Here is an 8717-nt window from a genome sequence, read left to right on the forward strand (position 1 = left end):
TGAGATAAACAGTTAGAGGCAGAAAAACATTATATAAAAAATATAAACATATAGAGATATATTTGTAAATGGGGGGGGCAAGTATGTCCATCTAGTGAATCTAGGTGAATCGGGTACTATTTCTGCAACTTTTCTGAAAGTTTGAGAATTTTTCAAAATAAAAGTTGGGGAGAAAATAAGAAGTCAAGACTAGGGGTCTTGTGGGCTGTGCTGGATGTTGGGTACATGATGTTGCAGTGGGTGGAATTATACCTCTCCCCCCAAAAAGGATGTACCCACCGGGAATCTGCACATATGACCTTATTTAGAAAAACTGTCTTGCCCTGGCTGGTGTGGCTCAGTGGATTGAACGCCGGCCTGCAAACCAAAAAGTCGCCAGTTCAATTCCCTGTTAGGGCACATGCCTGGGGTGTGGGCCAGGTCCCCAGTTGGGGGCAAGTGAGAGACAGTCAGTTCTGTTTCTCTCCCTCTTTTTCTCCCTCCCTTCCCCTCTCTCTAAAAGTAAATAAATAAATAAAATATTTGAAAAAAAAAGAGTCTTTGCAGCTGTAACTAAGTTGGGGCCCTGAGATGAGAGGAGATCGTTCTGGGTTAGGGTGGGCCCTAAATCCAGTGACCGGTGTCCTTGCGGTGTCCTTGTAAGAGAAGGCACAGGAAGACTTGAGACCCAGAGACACAGACATGAAGGCCATGTGAGGATGGAGGCAGAGATACTGGACTGATACAGCCGCAAGCCAAGGAACAGCCGGAGCCCCCAGCAGCTGGAAGAGTCACAGAAGGATTCTCCCCTAGAGCCTTCTGGCGGGGAGTGTGGTTGGGCTGACACCTTGAATTCAGACTTCTGTCCCCCAAAACGAAGGGAATAAATTTCTGTTGTTTTAGGTCACCAGGGATGTGATCATTTATTATGACGCCCTGTTCCAGGTAGTTTACTTAGTGAAAATTCATCAAGCTGTACACTTACGATTTGTGCGCATTGCTCTATGTATGTTATGTGCCTTTAAAAATGTACTTAAAAATTAATAAGGCAGAATGACGATCTACTATAAGGATTCATCTTAAAAATTTAAAAGGAAAGGCCTAGCAAGGATGTAATGTCAAAACAAAAGAGAGGCCCTTAAAATGAAATTTCACGTAATGATACTCTTTTCCTTCCTTTGCTAAGAATCTGCAAGCATACCCACTCTAACTCAGCACCAGCTGCAGATCAGCTGCATCAGAATCACCTGGGGAATCTTAAAAAATACAGAATCCCAGACAGAGAGGTCACCGGGACAAGACAGGGAGTCCGGAAATAGACCCGCATACATGTGGGAATTTAGTATATGCCAAACGAGGCATTTCAAGTTAGGGGGGGAGTCAGATCATTCAATATGGTGTGGGTTCAACTGGCTAGCCACTTGGGAAAAAATGAAAGTGTATCTCTACCTCATTCTAGTACTCACCAAAATAAATTCCAGATGGATGAAACTTTTAATTAAGGGGGGAGAAAAAGCCACTCTCAAAGGAGGTCAAGAGACTGGAAGGCGTTGTCTTCCTATGATCTTGAGGTAGGAATTGCCTTTAACAAGCATTTACCGAATACTTATTCTCTAACTTTGTGCTCGGTGCTAGAGAAGGAGACAGGGGGAGGCCCCTACCCTCCAGAACTCCAACCAGTGCGGGTGACGCAGAGCTGTGCTTCCCAAGTTTTAAGATTTCACTAACCATAAGAAGAATTTTTAATTGTTTGCTTTTTAACAATCTCAGACTGGGGAAAGCATGTCTATACACATGATACAAAATCGCAAAGCAGCTTTGAAAAAAGATTAATACATTTCACTACATAAAAATAAATGGCCCAAAATATCCAGACAAAAACAAACGGCCGTGTTGGGAAAGGCGGGGTTGGAGCCAGGTCGCTTACTGGGTGCGAGGCTTCCTTTGAGGCGATAAAAATGTTTTGGATCTAGTTACAGGTGGTGGTTGCACAACACTATGAATGTGCTAAATACTAGTGAGTTGTAAACTTAAAAAAACTTTAAAATGATTACTTTTATATGAATTTCACTGCAACAAAAAATAAATAAGAACACAAATTTTTAAGATTTTATGTATTTATTTTCAGAGAGAGGGGAAAGGAGGGAGAAAGAGAAGGAGAGAAACATCGATCACTTCCCCTGGCATGCTCCCAGCTGGGGACCTGGCCTGCAACCCAGGCACATGCCCTGACTGGCAATCAAACCGGCAGGCTTTTGGTTCATAGGCTGGTGCTCAATCCACTGAGCTACACAAGCCAAGGTAGGAATACAAATTCTAATGTCAACTTAAAAAAAACCCTAAATGCCTCACTGGGAAATATTTGTAACACAAGGGGAAGACAAATTTATTTCCCTAATATACAAAGAGTTCTGACAAATCAATAAGACAAAAAAAAAAAAAAAAAGCAATCTGGTGTTGTTAAGGACATGGAGCAACAGACAAGCTCATATATCATTGGTAAGAATGTAAATTGGCGTGACCTTTGTGAATGTAATTTGGAAATAATTTAAATGGACATAACTTTTAGCCCGGAAATTTCACTGCTGAGACCCTTGTCTTACAAATATACTTACACAAGTGTTTACTGTACTATTCTGGCAACTCAAGCAAACATATAAGTTCAAAGGTATTTTTTTGCCATATTGCTTATAATAGTAAACACCTAAATGCTCATGAGTGGGGAACTGGTTAAATACGGTACATCCTCTGGGTAGTGGATCCCACCCAGCCATTAAAAAGAACAAGATATATCTATATGTACGTATGGAAAAGTCTTCAAGACAAGAATTATTAAGGGGGGCATGCACACAACAGTTAGCATTACACATCCGGTGTGTCCAGGCCCTTCAACATGTCAGGAGGGTACCCAAGAAGCCGATAACAGCGGTTACCTCTAGAAAGTCACACTGAGGTTGGTGGACAAGGAGAGTGATATTTTTACCTAAACTTCATACCTTTTCATACTTCTTGAATCTTTTTGTAAGCTGTGAGCATACGTTACTTTTTAAAATGCTGCCTTTTACGGTTCATTTTTAAATCATGCATAGCTTAGGCATAGGAAAAATGTAGACAACAATGAAACAAACTCAGGTTCCCCAAACCCGTATTAAATAACTTAACAGGACAGACACAATTTGAAGGCCCCTGAGTGCCTTCCTGCGCCCTGGCTCTCCTTCCCCTTCCTAGAGGTACCGCCGTTCTGAGCAGACGTGCGTTTTCGTTTGTTTGGTTGGTTGGTTTTTGTTGTTGTTGACTTAACAGCAGCTCTGAGTCAGAGATCAGGAGGCCAGATGGTCAGGTTAGCGAGGGCTCTCTTTCCTGCTTACAGAGAGACCTCCCTCTTGCTGTGTTTTCACATGATAGAGAGCCAGACATGCATGTTTTTATTCCCATGCATTAAAAAACTTTTTATAGCCCTGACCAGGGTGGCTCAGTCACTTGGGCACCCGTTCAGTGAGGGGAAGGGCCTCCGGCTCCACCAATCAGGGCACGTGCCTGGTTGTCGGCTCTGTCCCCAGTCCCCGGGTGTCAGCGAGGCAACCAGTCGATGTTTCTCCCACATTGATGTGTCTCTCCCTCTCTTCCTCCCTCCCTTCTCCTCTCTTTAAAAATAAATAAATATAATCTTTTAAAAAATCTTGTATAACTTCTAGTTCAATAAGCAACATACTGTTTTTGCACGTTTTACTCTTTATATAAAGAGCATTCATCTACACAGTAGAGTTCTTAGACCCAAGCAAGTGGGGTCTTGGATCCTGAGTTTTCTAGAGGTCTCCTTCTGGCCCTTCTCTGTCGGTGCCCCTCTCCAGCAGCCAAGGAATCCAAGGGAACACGCCCCCCGTGGTGTCTGGACCTCTCGAAGACCACAGTCAGGGCACCCGGGACCCCAGACTCCAGGCCCAAACAGCCTCCCGCGCTGTGCAGTACCTAAGCAGGACTCTTTCCAGGGTCCCTCCTCCCGAGGGCGAGCCATCTACCTAAGTGTGCACCCCTAGGCCAAGGAGTGGCCAAAAGGTGACTTCAGGGAGGGGTAAGGTGGGGGACCCAGTGGAGCTGAACCTTCACTGGAGTGCCCACACCCAAAAAGGGGATGGGGTGCGATGCAGACCAGGCGTAGGCCTCCGTTTGTGTTCTTGCCTTGGACTCTCCCCCACCACACATTAAATTCTGTGCATTTTGGCAACTTGCTTTTCCCCTCAACAGTACATTTTTTAGCATTATCTATGTTAATATCTGTAGCTCCAGTTTACTGATTTTCACTCGCACACAGCACGCCTTCAAAGTGTTAAACTTTTTTCAGATGCCTGGCCCCTCACCCGGAAGACTCTGGTGGTGGAGGAAGGGCCAGATGGGCTGAGGCATCTGCATCTTTAGAAGCTCTATGTGATGCAGCTCAGTTTGAGAACCACGGGGAGATAAACCCCTCTTCCAGTGCTCCTGGCTTTGCACAAGCTAACACTGTCACCTTCTGCTGCTCCTCCTATGTCCCCAAGGTCTGCCTGAACGGGCTTTGCACACGCCACCGGCCCCGCAGCCTGATTCGGGTCTGGGAGAGCTGGCAGTGGCAACGGGCGCCCCCTGCTGGAAACTAACGCGAGCTGAGCGGATCGGTCCCTCCTCTGTGGGTCTCTGGCCACCCGCACCCTGCCTTTCCACTTACTTACTCCCTCCCCACCCTACACTTTCCCCCAGCCTTTAGTAACTCATTTAAGGCCCACTCCACTTAGAAGTAAATAACTGCCATCTGTTCTCCTTTCAAAAAGCATTCTCAGATAACAGACTTTCTATGGAGCCTTTATTAGGGATAAAAGGGGCGTGGTTGAGAAACTGTGGGGCCCGAATCCCTGTTCATCCTTTTGTTAACTGTGTGACCTCAGGCAAGTCATCGGACCTCTGAATAACTCAGTTCCTCATGAATGAAATGGGACACTAATGTCACCTACCTCATAGGACTGCTCTGAGGATTAGTTTAACGTGGTGCCTGGCATGCAACCAGGACTAGCTACTAATTGATGCCAGCCCCGGGGCTAATGATTTCTCACGGTGATGGAGAGCTTACTTGTGCCAGGTGCAGTTCTGAGTGTGCTTATATTCACCCCCATTTTACAGAGGAGGAAACTGAGGCACAGAGAGATCAAGCAACTTGCCCAAAGGCTCACAGCTTGTTGGTCATAGAGTGTGGTTCGAACTCAGGCCAGTTGTACTCCAGGGCCCATGCTTGTGATCACTACATCCTCAGGCAATTTGGGGGCATGTACCATGCCCATTTTATAGCTGGGGACACTGAGGCTCAGAGAGGTGAAGTGACTTGCCTTAGATAGCACAGCTCATTACTATTGGAGCCTCGGCCTGGACTTGCTCCAGTTCTGTCTCTGTACATTTCCTTCTGTAATTCCGTGACAACCCAGTAGGCGTGGTAACCCTGTGTGACACGTTAGGACACAGAACTGAGGTGTTGAATGACTTGCTCAAGGTCACACACACAGCCAGTTAGCAGGGAACTTCTTCTGTGGAGGGCAAGGCACGAGGACATTCTGTTCAGGCCGGCACCTCCTCAGTGCCCTGCTGCAGCCCCTGGCCATCTCTTGTCTACGATCACAGCTTCTGTTCCCAGACGTCCCAGTTTAGTGCCACGTGCTTCCGGGCCAGCCTCAGCACAGCTGTCAAAGTTGTGCTCTCAAGCTGTCACTCAGCTGAATCCTGGCCTCAGCATCGGTTCTTGGAGCTTCCTGTATGGCATGGGGCTCAGATTCCATTCCCCTGCCCTCCGGGAAGCAGCTGATACCATGGAAGGAGCAGGAGGTTGGAGCCAGACAATGCAGGGTTCAAATCCAGCTGGGCAAGAGGCCTCACCTCCCTGATCTCCCACTGCATCACCTCTACTATGGAGATAATGATTGGTGCTTGGCAGCCTCCTGGGAGGATAAAACGCAACGAAGTGTATGCAGCATCTGGTACACAGTAGCTGCTGAGTAAATGTTAGATCCCTTTGCTAGTTCTGTGCTGCAGACCCTCATCACCTGCAGCACAGCCCCCCTCCTTACAGACCCAGAAGTCCCCACCTTCCCTTCCAAGATGGTCCCTTGAGCTGTATGAGAGGTCTCCGAGCCAGGGCTGGGCAGGTGTAGAACACATCCTCTGTGGTGCCTGGGGCCCAGGGGAAGGGAATACAAGCCCTGGGCTCACAGGCAGAATAACCATACCAATATAACTCCGCCATTGTTCAAAGGCCCAACCGAGATTAACTGAGCACCTACTATGGACTAGTAACTGTTCTTGGAAACAGGGCCCCGGTGTCAAACAAGATCCCTGTTTCACATACAGCAGGCCCTTGAATAACATCATTTCATTCAACTTCTCTTCATTATGCTGATGAGATGCTATAGGAACTTCATTAAACTATCATTGATATCAATTAGTCTATGATAAATTAAGTGAGGTTTCGAGGCTGGGGACTGGCTTCAGCAGCTACAGTCTCCTCTGTGGTGACAGCTCCTGCAAGGGAGGCCCCTTGTGGCCCCAGCTCCTCTCTGGGTGGCCCCAGTTCCTGGTCTCAGCAAAGCCATCATCTCCCTTTCCAGTTCCAGCCCCAGGGAGGGTTGTGGCTTCCTGAGTTACTAATCTCAGGTTTTCCTCAACTTCCCCTGGTTGTTCTTTCTGCCCGTCAAACAACTTTGTGACCAATTTTCCACATGAGAGTCCCTTTTGACAACATCATCCAACGTAGGTCTTGTTTTCCTAGCTAGATCCCTGGTATTGTGTCTCTGTTTCCTTGTCTATAAGATGAGAATTCATTCCTTCTCGCAACAAATAAGTGTCTAGTAGCTTCCTCGTGACAGTAAAACTGTTTTAAGCGTTGGGAATATAGGAAAGCAGACAGGTTAAGACATGAAAATCCAGGTGATGCCTACTCCTCACGTCTCTGTAATGATCAGATGAGATGTTTGCATACATGTCACCTGCTGCTTGGGCCTCAGGGATTGCCATCACAAGCAAACACTATTTGGACTACACACTGTTTTCTGAATCCAGCTGTGCTGGTCCTAGGACCTTTCCCCACCACCCCCCAGCCCCTCCAATACGGAAAGAGAACAATTTAGGACAAATAAAAGGAAGCCTTAATTTACACCATGGGGAGTCAACTTAAGGGGCTCATTATGCCAAGTGGTGTTACAGTTGTCAGCTATAAATAGGTTTTTAAGAACAGGTTTAGCTAAACCCATAGATGGCAGTGGCAGGGAGAGAGAAGATAGAAATGAGTCCCAGAGCACCCACCTGCTGACTGCCTACTCCCAGCCCTGCCTGGGGCATCTAGCACCAAGGAAGGAGCGCTGGCTGGGAGTCGGGAAACCAGGGTTTGAATCCCAGATCTGCTGACCATCAAATGCCTGATCTCGGACAAGTCATTTCATTGCTCTTGAGCCTCTGTTTCCCCACCTGTAACACAGGAATCCTGGGAGGAGGGAGGATCTCTGGTTACGTGATGACGAGTTTAGAACTGCAGATAGAGCACCTAATGCTGCTCCTGGTACTTGGTCAGAGCACAGCACACATTCACCAGTATGGCTGTTATCTGCTGCAGGAGATCTGGCTGGAGCTGGAATCGCAGCCCTCGGCATTAGCTAGCCTAGGAATCTTGCTGTGGGATCTTGAGCCAGCCACCTTTCCCTTGGGGGTTCGATTTCCTCATCTGCAAAATGGAAAAATAGTAACCACCCTGCCTGACTCAGGAAGGCTAAAGGGTCATCTAAGAACCAGGTGTTTCTACATGAGCAACAGAACCATAATCTAAGTGTGGAGTATGGAACCAGATTGCTTGGTTTTCAATCCCAGCTCCACCCCTCACCGCTCTGTGCCTGTTTGTTCATACATAAATTGGAGATAATAATGGCAACTACCCCATAAGGCGTTTGTGAGGATTAATTAATGTAGATAATCAGTGTAGATAAAGTGCTAGAGCAGTGACTAGCATACAGTATTTTAAGTGTTGTGATTACTAAGCATACTTCACATGGTGATAGATTGTTTGGGGCTTTGGAATCAGACAGACCTGCCTTCATATCCCAGCTCTACCCTCTTCCTGTGTGACCTTGGGTAAGTCACTTGCCTCTCTGAGCCTCAGCTTCCTCCTCTCGACAATGGAAGGTGATAACTACCCCTGCTCCCTTTAGATACCAGGATGCAGCAGAGCACAGGTACCCTGCCTGGCGTGTGTTAGGTGCTCATTGAAGGCGCTTTCCCGTCTTTTCCTCTTGGCTCCTCTCCTCAGCACTTTTCTCAAAGGTATACTTTAATGTCCTTCTGACCCAGAGCCCCTTCACTGCTTCTGGAAGTTTCCCCAATCAAAGCTGAGGCCAGAACTACAAACTGCATGTTCTGATGGGAAGAACCCTGAATTAGCAGTCAGAAAACCTGGGCTGGCCTGCTCATCTCTGTGATGCAAGGATTCTGATATGTTGTTTCCAGGGAGCCATGACCTTGGTCCATGAGCTTTCCTTCTCTGGACCTTGGGCTCCTCTTCTGTTCCATGATGAGGCTGTCACCTTCTGTAATCTTGCGATTTGGTGGCGAAGGCCAAGGTTAGGGTGGAGCCTTGGTTGGGCTGGGAATAGGATGGGTAATGCGGGACTACTCCTGAGTACCAGGACACCCTCGAGTGAGGATGTGTCCTTCTGGCATGGGCTGAGAGTTGGAGG

The sequence above is a fragment of the Desmodus rotundus genome, chromosome 6, assembly GCF_022682495.2.
Source record: "Desmodus rotundus isolate HL8 chromosome 6, HLdesRot8A.1, whole genome shotgun sequence".
Taxonomy (NCBI): domain Eukaryota; kingdom Metazoa; phylum Chordata; class Mammalia; order Chiroptera; family Phyllostomidae; genus Desmodus; species Desmodus rotundus.